The 18,193-nt window shown below is 42.0% G+C and overlaps 1 protein-coding gene across 1 annotated transcript in view; it reads right to left on the bottom strand.

The window, feature by feature from the left end:
- STK39 (serine/threonine kinase 39) overlaps positions 1 to 18,193 on the bottom strand; it is a 1,290,321-nt gene that overhangs the window by 607,602 nt on the left and 664,526 nt on the right. The gene's annotated exons all lie outside the window — the stretch shown is intronic.

The raw sequence follows: 18,193 nt of genomic DNA, 5'->3' as shown, positions 1-18,193 counted from the left end.
TAAGAGGGTGCCAGCCGCCATCTTAGCTGATCCGGCCTCGTCCTTCTTCACCTCACCTGGGGACCGGGCCCCACACCAGGGCGCAACAGGATTCACAGCGAGGACCCAGAAAGTCAAGGCAGGCTTCCCAGGGAAGAGCCACCAAAGGTCTAAACAAAATCTCTGCCGCTCCCCGGGAGCCGCCCGCCGATTCCGGGGGAGGTCTTTAGTTATGCCCAGACACAACACTGGAAAGGGGGCCAAATATCGTGCACTCCCCTCGACCCTGCTTTGCCAAGCATCCCCACGAGGCACTCCGCTAGATGGACTGGGTCGTCACTGTCTCCATCGGCCCATCAAATCTCCGGCGCCCTCCGGCCGACTCCTCACCTCCACCAATGGCCGCTGTTGTCACAGTCGCGGCCGGCTGCTCTTCTCACTCGACACCCCAGTCCCAGCTCTGTGAGGGCCGCAAAACAGTCGGGGACATTTCTTCAGGCCTGCCGCACGTAGAAGCCTCAGGAGCAAACGGTCAGTGAAAGTTTTCCTTTGCCTACTTAAATATGCTGTTACGGCTCAGGATAGTTGCCAGGATGTATACGCGGGGTGAGAGGTCTCACGGAGCCAAGCGTCTATGCGGCCATCTCGGTCGCCAGCTTGGCTCCTCCCCCCAAGGGCAGTTTTCTTAATATGTATTTAGACTGACTCTGCTTTGGGCACCAACAGAAGTAAGGTAACATTTTTATCAGGAGATCTAAGGGAACGGTGGGTAGTAGGAAATGCGCGCCTGTGCTGTGATCCTTCACTTTTCTCGCACAGGCTTGTGAGGAAAAATGTGACCCCCTAAGTATTAAAAAGAAGAATCCTTGGTATTGTGTGTGCTTTCTGCCCCCCTATGGGTCAGAAAGGCTAAACATGCCATAATATACAGGGGGTGCAAAACCCTTTGCCCAAGGTGCTGCTCCCCCCTCCCTGGTGTCTAGTGGTGGATCACTGCTTGGGGATCGCCCTCCTGCGCCGATCCCCAAGCCTTCCCAATGATTCCTCTCCAATCTACCTATGTGCTTTGGGGGATGAAATAGCTCCTCAAGCACATAAGCAGTGAAAGTGAAATGATCCAACCAGCTCTTTTCACTTTAATTTTCAATGTAATGACATCAGCGATCCATGCGAGTGATCGTCATTACATTGAAAAAAAATTCCTCAGGAGGTTGGGGAAGTTCCTCCGAAGCTCCTGAGGTTCAGAAAAAAAAGAAATTGGGATTTAGTGCTCGTGTGGAAAGGACGGATTGGTTCCATCCTCAGCACACGAGCACCGTCGCGCATGACGGAACCATTCCATCATGCGCACCAAACTAGTTAAATACCTGTAAATATATTGTCCAAATATTTCAAAATAAATAAGCAATTAGGAAAGCACAAATAAAGTGCCTTTTTGAAATGTTGGTGTCTGTTTGAAACAAGGAGTTTAATAGGATCTAAACAAATCAACACATTTTACTTGTGATGTATGGATGCCAAATATTCACTGAAGCCCGATTTCCACAAATTATCATTTATGCGTTATATAGTTTTATCAGTAAAACTGAATTTGCACATTTAGTGGTTATTTCAATGAAAATGTGCTGTCTGTAAATGCCAGAGCACACACACCCATGCTTTGGTAATATGTTAGTAATAGTGTGCTTCATAATGCAACCAGCTAAATACTACACTCTTGTGGCTCACTTGTGAAAGTTGTCCTTTGTGTGATGCTTAGAGTTTTCAGAATCCCTACAGGTTCGGTGATATAACATCGATGACAGCACCTACACTTTAACAATTGTTCCAGCACCAATGTACAGTACTAGAATTGTTTTCATCAATGGGCAGGATAGAACCAGCAGCGTGGCTTATTGGCACAGGAGGTAGTCTCATAATTCTTTTAGGACAGAAAATAACGTGCAGGCTAGCCACTAACATAGTTTTTGGCATACATTTTGAAAGCAAGAAAGGAAGAAAAATGTCAGCTTGCATAGATGTTCTAGAGCATGAGTATCTAATGAGATAGTTCAGGAGCTTCTGGTAGCTTGCCAATACCCAACGTGAAGTTCAGCGAGTATATCATTCAGAGTGCTTATACACACTAAACAAGAAGGCACTGTTCGTCTCAATACTCTTTGAGTGCAGACCAACAAACCAGTAGAATGACCTAATGCTAAGACAAAAACACACACTCTGTTGATCTTCAGGACCATAAACATGACTTTACGTATGCACTCTCAATCTAGTTAAGTCAGAAAGAGATTGGACATGTTGTAGACTTCACTCTGTCAATCACACTATGTTGCTGAACTGGAATGGAATCATCTATATATTGGCTAGCCAGAGCCAGAAAGTGTTTGGGTTGGGTGCATGATCAACCCAAGAACTGAGGGGGGTATGAGTTGGATCCAGAGCTAAGATGAACTGCCAAGCCAAGATGGCATGGTGCACGCATGTGTGCAAATGTATGTGTGTTTCTGTCTGCATGTGTTTTTGGCATTGGATTTCTCCCTGTAAAACAGTGTTGCTCCAGGATGTTGCCGACCACCAACAGTATATGTTGCTTTTCATCACACCAGGTTAATGTCTGACACAATTGTGTCCATTCCTGGCATAGTAGATGTCCTGGTATAATAATTGTCATTCTTAAGGCTCCTCCCTGCACTGATGTAAGACCCCACCGCCAGGCTGCCGGGCAGCCGTCATAGTCTTCACCGTCTTCGCTGATTTTGAACTCCCAGGCCGAGATCTGAAGCCCAAAAGCTTGAAGCGGAAGTGAACACCCCCCAAAAATGCTCACTGGACACTGGGTCACGAGTGCTTGAAGTTGGAGTTTGGAGCTGACATGCCATAGCTGCACCCGCTCCACCCTGCTCGGTTCCTCCATCTGTTCTTCGGTGCTCCAGTTTTCTCTTGTGGAGCAGTTATATCAGTGTACCTGCACTAGAGGAGAAAGGGGTGCACCAGAAGGACAGGAGTCTGTTGGAGGCCGGAATCGGGCAGCTTGGAACAGAGATCAGGGGTGAGAAGCGCGATGACACAAGCTCACTGGGGGCTTTTGCCAACAGAGAGGAGAGAGCAGGAGAGAAAAGAAGAAACCAGAGGCTTTATGTGGCCCTACATTGGGTGGATCACAGGTCCTACGGAGGCAGGCTGCCCGGGTGCAACTTGTGGCTCCTGGTGAGCTCCCTGCTCTTCACCCTCAACCTCTTTAGCCCTGGCAGTATAGCAGTAACTCAGCTTCATACAGAACTTTACAGCACCTTAACTGCTTATCAGTCCTGCCGCCCAGCAATCCAGTAGAGTAGGACGAGGGCTTTTGGAGTCCAATGCGCTTTGAGTAATGGACAATTTTGAAGGTCTCCACCCCTCACCTTCCCGTGGCAGTGCCTGGAACCAAGTTTAGATAGCATTGTTCCTTGTCTTAACACTGTGCTCAGTCTCCCTGCATACATTTTATTCCTCCATTGTTCAAGAAGAGCAGGGACAGCCTGGTCCCCCCGCAGTAACCAAATTGAAGAAGCCCATCTGAAATCAAGCTGTCATTGTTTAAAATCATCATTAAAGTGTGTGCCTTCATTGCGGGGTTGGTGAAAGAAGGACTAAAATAGTTAGTTCAGTACTAGTTCAGTACTAGGTACAAAGTAGGTGAACGAGCATCGCGCATCAGCCTTACGGCCCACCCCCACCCCATCAGTTTGGGGTAGTATGAGGACACGGAGCTCGCTCCTCCATATGGCCTATGACAGGGCGCAAAACTCATCAATGGAAAGTACAAATTCCTATGATAGCTCGGAAGAAGGGCCTTTTAAACTTGTTCTATCAAGAAATAACAAAAATAAAATGGGAATCAAGCAAGTTAGGAGGGTAAACCAAGGTCCACAGCTCAAAGAGCTCCACCAAGCAGGAGAACTTCAAGGGATCAACAATGATATGGCGGTTCAGTCAGAGAAGGGATGGAAGGGGCTCTCCTGCAGACAGCTGGCTTGAAAATAAGGGCTCAATCCTACACTATGCTAAGGGTGTGACACCCGACTTTTCCAGGCCCACAAGCGAATTGACCACTGCATTTGGCTCTGACCATCCAGGTTCAAGGCACTGCAGTATTCCCATCCCCCAATAGCAGAGAATGAACCAGCCAGTAGATTGTCAGCTACAGTCCTGACACAGCCGGTAGAAGAGGGGCTGAAATCCAAGCATCAATTCCGGGAAGAAGCCTGCTAATTCAAAGAAACACTGAATCAATGTCTTCAATTTCTAAATTAATTTCGTGGAATATAGAACCTCATGCTGGCAATAATAATTAGGAACTGGAACTCAGGAAACAGGTAATCTCACTCATAATATTTACACAAATCCTAGTACTATTCATAAACAAAATCTAATTACAGCCACAGAGAACAAACTAATAGAATTACAAGCCTCCCACGGAGACATACTGTGGAGTATTACTGGAAATTTAAATCTTAACCCTGGAAAACTATCACATAGAAGAACAAGAAAAAGGGTCTAAGAAATGAAGTCAGGAATTCCAATATAGGTATCGCAATTTATGAATATTAACAAAAGTGACCACATCCTCCTGCATGTCCTGGAGGCACTGAGGCTGAGGGCCCTCAATGGCAGAGCTCCCTCCGATACCCCAATGGCAGTGACACTTAAGGCAAGGACTTATGAGTCAACCTTGGATTATACCTTCACATCTTCCTCTATATTCCATGACATTCAGAACTTTCATATAGAGGGTCAGAAGTGAAGGTGATCATTATCCACAGATTACGAAAATATCAAACAATAACCAGAGCACGGACTGCATGAAAAATCTTGGTTCACAAGGCCCAGGCAGCCACTGGTCACTGGCAGCCAATAAGATGGTCCAACATTTTCCTGAAAAATTACGATAAATGGAAAGTAAGTTTACCAACTGAGCAAGGGAAAGAATTACATCTGATCACCTAATGGGAGACTATGCAGGGATCACTGAAAGAACAGCTGGGTCCACAGCAATGGAACAGGGGATAGATAAAGAGAAATAGTTCACACAGGCCTTAGGGCAACAGCGGCAGGAAATTAATAAGAAAGCTGGAAACCTGAAGTCTCTATATACAGCAGAAGCCTACCCCAAATCTCTCCATGAAAAAAGAAAAGAGTACCAAAAGGAGATATTGGAGGCCAAGCAAGCCTATATCGTATAGTGGAGGATTCTAAGGCAAAGAGTAGCCAGCCACTATAGTCCATCATTAACCAACTAGAGCGAGGGCCTGCACGAGCATTACCATGGTGCCTTCATGGCCTGCCCGGAGCTTGATTTAAAAATTGATCGAGAGTAGATATCTAGGCAGAGTATACAACACCTGCCTATCGGAAAACAAGGTTTCAGACACATTTAAAGTGCCTATTTTAAAACCTATCTACCAGAAAGACCCTTACGTGACACTCACCACATAATCACACTCCTAGATATTGATGCAAAAATATTGGCAGGCTTGTTACTTGAGGAACTAGAATCCTGGGCAACAAAAACAAATGTAATACCCTTAAACCAAAATGGCTTCCACCCAGCGTCGAGCACCATCAATAACTTGACAGCTCTGGCTATGCTTGAGTAATACACAAGAAAACAAGTATCCTTATATACCTGCATTGTAGGCCTTCCTAGAGCCAGGGGTGTAACGCAGGCCCCGCAGCCCCCGCGGTGCTGGGGGCCCTCAAGCTCCAGGGGCCCCCCTCAGCACAGCACTCGAGCTGCAGTACTGCTGATTGAGCCCAGAGGGGGCCCCTCCACGTCTCTTGCAGGGAGGGCCCCTCGAGTTTCGTTACGCCAGTGCCTAGAGCATTTGATTTAATCAACAGAAGATGCCGCTGGAGATCACTAGTCAAATGAAACATCCGACCCTGCTAAGAGGAATACAGCTCTTATACTCCAATAACTGGCCCAGGTTGCCTTTGGTTGTAACAAGGGATTAACATCTAGAATTAATTTAGACAGAGGTATTAAACAAGGCTGTGTGTTGGCCCCGACTTTATTTAATTTATACTTAGCATACGATGGATTAAACCCAGATCTGTGACTGGGGGTGAATGTTTGGCCATTGTGCAACATTCCGTCCATCATCTTGTGTGTTTTGCTGTTCACCCTAAGTGGGTCCCTTGCTCACTAAGCCACTGGAGTCAAGCTATCCTGGCTAAAGACGACTGATAGCCAGAAACCGGTCCTAGGATGCTTGATTCCGGTCCAGGAAAGACATGGCTTGGCAGTTCGCGCTGAACTGTTCCCATGAGGCACAGGGTCAAGACTGATTTGCATATGGCCATGTCTGAACTGGGGTGGCTTGGTGAGCAAAATAACGATGGATTAAACCCAGATATGTGACTGGGGGTGACTGTTTTGCCATTGTGCCACATTCCGTCCATCATCTTGTGTGTTTTGCTGTTAACCCTAAGTGGGAAGGGTATGCCCAGACGTGGGTCCCTTGCTCACTAAGCCACTGGAGTCAAGCTATCCTGGCTGAAGACAGCTGATAGCCAGAAGTCGGTCCTAGGATGCTTGATTCCGGTCCAGGAAAGACATGACTTGGCAGTTCGGGCTGGACTGTTCCCATGAGGCACAGGGTCAAGACTGATTTGCATATGGCCATGTCTGAAATGGGGTGGCTTGGTGAGCAAAATAACGATGGATTAAACCCAGATCTGTGACTGGGGGTGAATGTTTTGCCATTCTGCCACATTCCGTCCATCATCTTGTGTGTTTTGCTGTTCACCCTATGTGGGTAGGGTATGCCCAGACGTGGGTCCCTTCCTCACTAAGCCACTGGAGTCAAGATATCCTGGCTGAAGATGGCTGATAGCCAGAAACCGGTCCTAGGATGCTTGATTCCGGTCCAGGAAAGACATGGCTTGGCAGTTCGGGCTGGACTGTTCCCATGAGGCACAGGGTCAAGACTGATTTGCATATGGCCATGTCTGAACTGGGGTGGCTTGGTGAGCAAAATAACGATGGATTAAACCCAAATCTGTGACTGGGGGTGAATGTTTTGCCATTGTGCAACATTCGGTCCATCATCTTGTGTGTTTTGCTGTTCACACTATGTGGAAAGGGTATGCCCAGACGTGGGTCCCTTGCTCACTAAGCCACTGGAGTCAAGCTATCCTGGCTGAAGACAGCTGATAGCCAGAAACCGGTCCTAGGATGCTTGATTCCGGTCCAGGAAAGACATGGCTTGGCAGTTCGGGCTGGACTGTTCCCTTGAAGCACAGGGTCAAGACTGATTTGCATATGGCTATGTCTGAACTGGGGTGGAGTGGTGAGCAAAATAACGATGGATTAAACCCAGATCTGTGACTGGGGGTGAATGTTTTGCCATTGTGCAAACATTCCGTCCATCATCTTGTGTGTTTTGCTGTGGCATAATAATGGCAATGTCTGGCGTTTTGTGAGCAACATGACTGCTGTTGTAGTGTCTAATGCATTGGCATATTGATGCCTGGTATAATGGTGAACACTATTGGAATATTATAGGCATCCTATGCGTTATGGTGAGCATCCATAGCATGTGATCGTGAAACTTGGAGATTTGAAACAGATTCTGTCAAGGTGAAGCATTTGTACATGTTAGTACAGAATTCGGACAAAATAACAAGTTAAAAATATTGATGCAGAGAAGTATCGAGTTTTTAATATAGTGATACACAAATGTAGTGATGCAGGAATATCGTTGACAAAACTTTTATTTTTAAGGTCAGTAGTATCGATGTAAAAATATATATGTTTTTAATATCATTTACAAAAATATTCTAATGAATATCGTTTTTTAAATTATCTGCATGTATTTTTGTATATGTTTTACTTGTACATGTTATAAATTGTTTGTATACTTATTGTTAATGTTTTTAACTATTCATTGTACAGTTTTAGTTTTTTTCTAATTTAATTGCATTGTTAATTGTAATTTTTAGTGTTAAATATTTTGATTTAATATTAATTGATGTCATTCATAATTAATTATCTTAATTGTGTAGTTCATTTATTTGTTTGAGTTGTAATTTAGGTGTGAGTTGTGGCGTTTGTAGGGAGAAAGGGTGAAAAGTTAATTAATTGTAATTATTTAATATTTTGGAACTAATATAAATTATTTAATAGATGATTATTTATGTAAATTGGGCAATTAATTTGTTGTAATTTAGTTGCAGGTTGTGTGATTTGTAGCAGTAAGGGTTGGGAAGTTCATTAATTTTAATTGATAAAGAATTTTGAATGAATATTAATTATTTAATTGATAATTGATTATTCAAAATGTGTAGTTAAGATATTGTTTAAGTTATATTTCAGGTTTGGTATGCTGGGTGTGTAGGGGTAGAGTGTGGGGAGTTTATTAAATTATTTATTGATAATTAATTATTAATTAATTTATAATTATGTAAATTGGTAAATTATCAAATTTGTTATGTTATATTGTAAGTGTGTGTTGTTTGGTTTGTAGAGGAATAAGATGGGAAAATATTTAAATAATAATACTTATACAATTATTTATTCATTTATTAAAAATTGTTTCATTTATTACTTAACATGTTTATTGTGCTTTACTTTTTGTATTTAAATTACACTTTAATTGTTGGATGCTATGTTTGTGGGAATATAGTGTGGGATTTTAATTAAACGAATAGTATTTTTTAAATTTGCTAAAAGTTCATAAAAACTGCAATAATTATGTAATTTGTGTTTTTTTGTTAAAACGTAGACATCATTTTTATATTTAGATTTTTATATTTTGGAGCATTCAATAGAGTTGTTAAAATCTGTTATTTGTATGAAGTGAACTACTTTCTCTCTACTGTTGCACAAAATAGAGTGGGAATAGTTAACTTTACCCCTTTGGTGTTCAATGCTTTCCCTACTGTTGCACTGAATGGACGGGGATTGTAGATTTGACCCCTCCTGAGGCAACACTTTGACTACTGTTGCACAGACTGGAGTAGGAATGGTAGATTTTACCCCTCCTGAGTTCCACACATTCCCTACTGTTGCACCGGCTGGAGTCGGAATAGTAGATTTCCCCTTCCCGAGTCCAATGCATTACCTACTGTTGCTCAGGCTGGAGTGGGAATATTACATTTTACCCCTTCGGAGTCAAACACTTTTCCAACTTTTGCAGAGACTGAAGTGGGAATAGTAAATTGTATCTCTCCTGAGTTTTTCGCTTTCCATACTGTTGCACAGACAGGGGTGGAAATAGTCGATTTTACCCCTTCCTGAGTAAAATGCTTTCCCCACGGTTGCACAGACTGAAGGGTAATAGTAAACTCTACTCCTCCTCAGTTCAACGCTTTCTCCACTACTGCACAGACTGGCGTGGGAATCGTAAATTGTACCTCTCCTGAGTCTAATGCTTTCCCTACTTTTGCACAGGCTGGAATGGGAATAGTACATTTTACCCCTCCTCAATCCAACGCCAACCCAACTGTTGTACACACTGGAGTGGAAATAATAAATGTTACCCCTCCTGAGTCCAACACTTTCTGTGCTGTTGCACAGACTGGAGTGGAAATAGTAAATGTTACCCCTCCTGAGTCCTACGCTTTCCTACTGTTGCACAGACTGGAGTGCGAACAGTACCATTTACCCCTCCTGATTTAACACTTTCCCTACTGTTGCACAGACGGGAGTGGGAATAGTAAATTGTACCTTTCCTGAGTCCAACACTTTCTCTACTTTTGTATGTATTGGAGTGGAAATAATGTATTTATTATTCCTAGAGTTTAAAAGTTTTTTATCATGTTCATGTGTATTCAATGTTCTATCTTATATATATAAATGTATGTAATTTTTACGATAGATTTAGTAAAATGTATTTTTGTTTATTGTTTGATTATTATGTATAATTAAATTGACCATATTTAAAATGCTTTTGCACATATGCTTTTTATAATTGTAAATTTAAAACAAATTAGAAAATTATAAAATAAATTAAAATTAATATTTTTAAAACAGTTTTACATGATATATGTGTATATAAACATACTTAGATAAATACATATGTGTATATTTTTTAAATATATTTTTGAATATTTCTTAAGCATATTTAATAACCATTATATTAATGTTATATAATACAATATTTAGGATTTACTACTTTTAACAATAAATATATTAAAAATATATATTTTTTGGTCATATTCTTTCGATATTAGTGTAAAAGCATTTTTGTTCTCAATATTTTTGTACTTTCCTGTATGTGCATCGGAAAACAATATTTTTGTTCTTGACATTTTTGATACAATATTTCTGTTGAACAATATTTCTGGTTTCGATATTATGTCAGTGAACCTAGTACTTGATGAAAATAATACGCTGATGTTGGAAGACAAAAAACATGCTCACTTCGTAAAAAAAAATTGGAAAATTGAGTTTATTTGCTGGAAAACAGAAGAGGTATGTGATAGGAAAATATTAATCTTCTGACTTGCTAATAAATACAAAGGGGCTGATTACGAAGTTGTTCGGAGGCTTTCCGACCAATTTGGTCGGGTTGTGGTCCGACCGCCCGATTATCATCTCGGCGGTCGGAACGTAAACCGACGGTCATTCCGACTTGGTTCCGACCGGCTCTCGGAGTCTTTCTGCAAGTCGGAACTGCCAATGTAATCCCCTATGGACAGCATTTCTGCTGTTAGGATTAGGATGTCGGTTTCATGCAGCCTTTCTGTGCCGGCCTTTCCGACAAGGAAAGGCTGTCAGAAAGTGACTTTGGGGACCCTAGCAGGGCCCCCTTGCCTCTGGGCTTACGGTTGGTGTTCAAGGGGGTAACATGGGTAACTCCCGGTAAAACCCTGCATTGTGGGGTGCCACACGGTGCATGGTTTTACACACACACATTTCTCTATAGGAGCCTGTATTACAGTCGGTTTACGGCCGTAACACAACTCCTATAGAGAACAGTGGAATCCTACCGAACAGTGTCAGAACAGCTGACCTCAGGTCGGTCGGTCCTGAGTCCAAGAGGGTGTCGTAATATGCCTCAAAATGGCTACATTTACTAAACATATTTAACGCTGATAGTTGAATGGTAATTCCAAATAAGTAGGGGGAAAACTGCCTTGGTTATGGCATTTGTGCCAGAGGGTGCTGCCTGCTTCGGGTGTTAATTCATTACTCATATGGAGACATTGCATCCTAATAATGCTTTTCCTGACATTTCTGCTTGTAATCCAGCTTGAAATGTTTGAATGGTTACTAGTGAGTTGTTAATGGATGTGGTCAATACTGTACATGGATGGCATTTGTTAGCAGCTCAGGGTGATTTCCCTTGAGCAAAAGGGGCTGTCTTTATAGAAAAGACTGGAGACCCCTGATATAGATGTTCCTTCACAGTCAAAAGGTCGCATTAAAGTCAGAGCTAGGCATTGTTGAGAACGGTCAATCTCCCAATAGGGGTATTTTTCTGTTATTTAGGCTTTTGTAAGAATGTTAGAATGTGTAATATATTGGTAACAGACAATACCAAAGGCTTAAGCTCAGGAGGACTTGAAACAGAACTGAAAACAATGGGGAGATCTTCTGAGGTAAATCAACGACTCTGCAATACAGCAGTTATTTTAGAATTCCAGCTGGTGTTCAATGTAATGTGGGCAGACCAGGTAACTGAATGTTCATCTATCAAATGGCAAATAGAACATTTTGTTTTACTCTGAAATTACCACTGGAATAGAGCTGGTTCCAATCCTGGTGACCCTTCACCTTTTCTCCTTAAGGGCCTTATGAGTGAGGCAGTCCGTAGGACCACCGTACTCGCGGTGGCGATACGACTACTGCCACACTGGGGACCCTGCCACAGTGTTATGAGTGTGACAGTCGGACCCCCACATGACCGCTGCGTCTACTGGTTTTCCAGGATCCCACGGCGGTCGTGCAGCAGTCAGGAGCATTAATATGCTGGCGGTGATGCTGCAGTACCACCAAGCAAATTAGGACTTGCCTGTTCACCGCCCTTTTTATGGGGGTGAGCCCATCATCTGTAAAGCCTATCCTTAAGATGTCACAGCACCTGGTCTTGCACGGATGAGGGTGAGGATCTGACATTGGCACTCTTGATTGCGCAGTTATGCTGTCACAGGGGCAGCCCACGGGTCATATGATTTGCAATCCTGAAGGGATGCAGTCTTTACTGGACCAAAGCTAGGTGTAGTCCCCGAAGACCCTCAGCAATTGGTAGCTGAAGGCCTTATCCAGGCCTACTGTATTTTGTCACGGATGCCCGTCAGGCCTCTGAGAAAACAATGAATCCCCAGCCTTCTGGAAATGGCAGTCGCAGCTCCCATCCGGGCCTAATGAATTTGTCAGAAGCATCCCTGATTGGCCCTCTGTAGTCAAGCCATAGTGATGCTGTGGTTCATGCCAGGAAACGCATTGAAAGTTTCGGGGGCTCACAGATACCAGGGTTCCTTCAAATAATTCTTGTGCAGTCTACATACTCCTGAGTGCCCCACAGCCTCAGAGGACATACTGCACCTTGCTCCTTCCTAAATAGTCTCTCCTCCTACAGGACCAGGCAGGTTACTTCCCACTCTCAGTAGCAGGCCTGTTTCTAAGCACTTCAGGGCAGGGTTCCAGCTCTTCAAGCAGGAAAAACAGACTCCTGGTGATGTCTCTTCACATCTAGGAGACTAGTTGCCAGGCAGACACCAGCCCTAAGTACTCTGTACAGCACTCCTTTCCTTGATGATAAAGGCCTAGGAACCTGGAATAAAGTGGGAGGGGATATTCCCACTTGTTGTGTAGCATTTTGGAATCCAAGCATAATTTACTAATTTATGCCCTTATATAGGTATAAATCACATTGCCCTTAAATAGGCATAGAAATCATGCCCATGTTTAGACATAACCCATCCAGTCCAAATACAGGCATGGCTACTTCCACTAGTTCCAAAAAGCCACACCGAGTTCTTGGAAAACTCAACTTCAGCAGTCAGGGACATACTCTTGCTTGAATATTGATTTGCCCTAGAAACCATGGAGTTTTCAAAGAACTACCATTCCCTTGGGGTTCTTTGATGACGTTATTATGTCCGACTTTACGTCAAACTAGGCACCTTCAAGGTATAAATATGCCTACACTTGCCCTAGCAAACACACGGTGGCTCGGAGCAGGTCAACTATCTACTTGCTCGACGCAGCTCGCTACAGCAAGTGCCGAAGGAAGCCGACCCGCCAGCTGACGCACTGACAGGGAGGCTGCCTTTCTCTTGCTGAGAATCCAGCTCCAGTGTTTCCAAGCTCCCCTTGCGTGGTGTTGGGAAATCGAGTCCCGAGACAGAGATACCAGACCTCCTTCATTCTAAAACAAAGGTGCTGAGCTGATTAGACCCTAAGAGAAATCTTGGTTAGATTTTTGGCAAAGACAAACTAAACCTATGCTACACCTCACTTACTTCTTCCTTCATACTAGACTTAGGTTAGGTACATTGGGGTAGGCATATTTTAGAAGCACCAGTTGAGTACTTTTTAGCCTTTGTTATTTATGTATGTATTTATCTATGGTCTAGGAACCATACAATGCTTTCACAGTATTTTTTTATAATACTCTTCTTACTGTACGCATTATACTTTGCTACCAGTATTACGATTGTAGCAGTTCACTTTAATTGCTTGAGAAAGAAGACTGTTCAATAAACCCTTTTATTGAAAACGCCTGTCTCTCTATTTCTCTGCACCTCTGATGAAACTAAGCATGCACGATTGACTGAATAAAATATCGATCTATTGTTTCCACGACTCTGAAGATCAGTTTTATTCTTTGGGAAACAAAGTTGTCATGTTTATGCGGTTGTCAGAAACGAATCCCTTCTTGTTTATTCATGAAAGTTTCTAGTGACCGCTGTGCTAGTTGGCACTCACAATTAAGTCTAATATATTCGATAGAGATCTAGTCGACCTAAGTCCTACGTCAAATCTATAGGATATATTATTCCAATGCTCAGAGCCTATTGGGAATATAGGAACTACACTACATGGCACCCAACGTTTGGTAAGATACTAATTTAACGCTAGATACTAGAGTAACTCAGTCGTGCTTTTCAAAGAGACCTCTTTTTCCCGTAAAATACTCCAATAGACGTCTGGAGTGGGTAAAAGGATAAAATATCCGCCATTACTGAGTAGGACGAAAATCCTATGTATTAGTTTTTGGTTTGATTCAACGTTGAAGGATACCGTGTTCCAAAATATTGTGCACCTTATCTTTGTTTTCGTGAAACTTGCCCTGAAAACTTTCAGTCAACAAAATGGGCGACAAGGATAATCCAGGGGCCAGTGGAACTACAGCATCTACAGCCCGACCGGGTTTAGACATTAAAGGTTTCCAACAAAACGACCCGGATGCTATAAACATCCCGGAAAACCTAAGGAAAGCCATCACTATAAAGCTTATAACAAATGGACTATCACCTAGAGGTGGTAGGGTAATTTTTGTCATAGAGGCACACGAATATCAGCAGACAGAGGTATTCTATTCAATCTTCCCCGAAGCAAGTGCAGTATCGCATGTGTTTCACTTCTACAAAGTAGAGGATAATCCAACGGAATACGTTCCTTTCGAGGACATTGAAATTCCACTAACTTACCAAGAGCATCAGCTCTGGTTTAAAGGTGCCCTACAACATCAAAATCACATTACCAGGCTCGGTCCACTAGGTAGACCAGGAGCAACATGGCCGGTACTAGCCAGCTATACACCACATCCTGACATTGAAGAAATGTAAAGTGAAGAACTATTAGTTCAAGTAAAACAACTTATAAAAATACATAGACAATTGGTTCAATATGTCATGCGGACTCTAACAGTCCAACCTCCTATAAGGATTCCACAACAAACCATTTACCTGGGAAACACAAATAAAATGACACCACAGACTATACAATCAGTCATTATTAAATTACCCGCAAAAAGGGAACAAATTCCATTCTGGATAGCTCAAAAAATTACTCAAATCGAGGCAGTATTTCCTGACAGTACACCTCATGAGAAACACAGAATTTTAACAATCTGTTTACCAATGGGGATCGCACCACACCTGGAGGACTGCGACACTTGGGGTACAGTCTTTGCTGCAATCTACACAAAAACACATGGTGTTCCGTCTATGCCCGTAAAACCAGATGTCCTGAAACAGATTCAAAATGAATACGGGACAGAGCCTGCTTTAAATCTGGGTATGAAATTACTGAAAGATTTCAAACAGGTCTCAGCTATAATATTAGCTAATATTAAAGGTGAAGCAGCATCCGTGGTGATCCGCCAAAAAGTAAGAGCAATTGATATAACTGAGCAACCATATGAACTGGCCAGAATAATTGAAAAATCCTATGAAGAACTAGGTAGAGATAGTTTAGGTGGGAAACCAGTAAAACCCCAACTAACAGAAAATCCTGAAAAGGTCTTTATTAAAAACACTCTCTCTACTCCTAAAAAGAAGTGGGAAAAGGTACACAGTCTAAATATTGATTCCTAATTGTCGACCTACAGAAATATCGAGTTGGAAATATCGCAGGTACAGAAAATCGATGTCAAGAATATCGTTGGACAGAATATCGACCCTAAGGTAAGTAATATCGAATTTTTTTATATCGATGTAAGTAATATCGAAGTTAGTAATATCGATAGCATATATATCGATGTAACTAATTTCGATGTTACTAATATCGATATTTGTGTGATTATTATGTATTTTATTATGTATGTGTAATATGTTTTTGTTAAGTATTTTAAATTGTTTTAGTACTGGAGCAGGTTGTGGGTTTATAGGGGAATAGGGTGGGAAGTAATTTAAATATACTGAATTAATGATTAATTTTTAGGAATTATAAATTAATTTTAATTAACTTTTGTTTTTATTTCTGTAGCGGGTTGTGGGTTTATAGGGGAATTGGGTGGGAAGTAATTTAATTGTAATTAATTAATGATTTATATTTTTTTTGTAATGGATAATTTTTTTATTTATAATTAGTTATTAATTGGCAATTAATTATTTTAATTGATACATTTTTTTATTTGGTAATTGTTGTTTTTATTTGTTAACTAATTTTTTTAATTGGTGATTCATGTTTTTAATTGGGAATACTTTTTTTAATTGGTAATTAATTTTTTAGGGCCCGATGTAGGTAAGTTCATTTTACCACTTCTTAAATACCGAATCATACCTATTAGGTATTTAAGAAGTGGTAACATGGAGGGGGGGGATGTAGGTATTTCAGATTCGGTAAATACTGAATCGTTAAGATTCGGTATTTACCGATTCTGTAAATACCGAATCGGTAAAGCCCATTGATTCCTATGTGCATTGAAGCCCTTAGGCAGACCCCCCAGGATATTGCGGCATGGATTAGCAAATTTAGCGGCACAAATATGGAAATTTAGCGGCACAAATATGGAAATTTAGCGGCAATTTTGCAGCACTTTATGTGACTCAATCATTCATTTTCAGCCTGAAATCAATGGAAACTATTTAGCAGAGTATTCTACTTTGAATTAGGCATGTTTAAAGTATCTGTAGCTCTACAGAAGCAACGCTCCAGTTCTAACCTCATAGGAGGGAGCTCCCTGGGATGTTCCAGCACCCATTAATGCACCCCTTCCGGGGCACCGCTTCTTCCTGGATCCGTGAGGCAGGACACCTCTTCCTCAGGCTCCCTAGGACGCAGGTTCATAGTGACCGATCCCAATAAGTGAACGAGACTGCAAAGGGAGGTCACCTCCTGCTTACCTGGTCCAGTTCTCATAGGAGGACTTGAGCAAACATAGCCTCTAAAATGTAATTTAACCTCTCTGAGTGGAGTCTAGTTTCCATGGCTACATCCAAAGTAGTCTAGGACCAGCTATTGAAGACCCGACCAATGCTGCGGCTGCCCACATGCTTTTATTTTCTTGTTTACCTTTTCATCTCCTATTTTTCTTTTTTCACCTGCTCCCATAAATGTTACTTGTGCGCATGGTGCCACTATCCTGTGGCGCAGGAAGTATTTGTTGTAGATAATTTGATAACGATTTTAGATGGTGTTTGCAATCCCACTTAAGTAAGCAAAATACACGACTAATTGTGATTGTGTGTTTGCCCAATTTTCAACTTTTGTAATGATTTTAAGTAAACAAGCAATGAATCTTTCCTTCTTCAAGTAGGTTTGCAAATGTTTCTCTTTTTAACACGAACTTGTGAGCCCCAAAGAAGAAGCCTGCTTTCTTCATCAGACAAAGCTTTGCACACCTTGCTAAGAGTCTCTGGAGCCGAACAGCACAGACACCACAAAAAGTGGTGAGCAGAACTGTGACAAAGCACATTTCCTGGCTTGGACAGAAACTGATGTGGGCACGGCACACACCAATTTGTGTGCAGCGTGGCACAGACAATAGCTGCTCCAGAGGGTGTGACGGAAGATGGAAGTGTGGGGGGCTGGGTGGGGCAAGAGAGTAAGCAAAGAAATCAAGTATGGTTGCTTGACAAGCCTTTGCTTGTGCGTGCTGCACTAAAGGTGGTTGCAGGAAAACATACCTCAGGTTTGGTACGTAATTTCTGCAGCACCAGAATGGGCTCACACGAGAAATCCCACATCTCATTGGGTGCTACTGAAATCTGTTAAAAAAAAAAATCTAAAATGATTAGTCATACATTAAAATGAAGAACTGATTTGTTTTATATGTTTGTCTTTGGAATGGTGTTGACAATATTCCTTTCTGATTGACAATAAACTTAAAGATGGGGTCATTTGCACTACCGATTTAAAAGCAAAGACAACATTTAAAAAATAGCACGAGTAAATGTTCATGGAGATACGGATGCTGGCCTTTATGGTGGATGGTAAAAAAAAATCCAGCACATGTGTAACCTTTATAACGTTAATATGCCACTTCCAGTGATGATGACGGTGATGTGTGGATGCAACAGTGTTGCAGCCATGTGACACCATCTGAACAAATTAAAAAGTTGACCCGTCTGGAGGAAGTCTTTTCTATTATAAACTTTATTTAACTCCTAATATGATGGAGGTTTTTCCACTGGAAGAAACAGTTCAAGGCCTGCCAGGTCAGAAAACGTGTAATCACGGGAACTGTAAAGATGCCAAAGAAGTACAATATTGATGAACAGCAACAGCTGCCAAATGTCTTTTATAGCGAAAGACTGGGGGTTCTCACTTAGTCGAATA

The sequence above is a fragment of the Lissotriton vulgaris genome, chromosome 2_1, assembly GCF_964263255.1.
Source record: "Lissotriton vulgaris chromosome 2_1, aLisVul1.2, whole genome shotgun sequence".
NCBI classification, from domain to species: Eukaryota; Metazoa; Chordata; class Amphibia; order Caudata; family Salamandridae; genus Lissotriton; species Lissotriton vulgaris.
The sequence above is the reverse complement of the archived record's forward strand: the minus strand, read 5'-3'. Positions and strand labels throughout refer to the sequence as shown.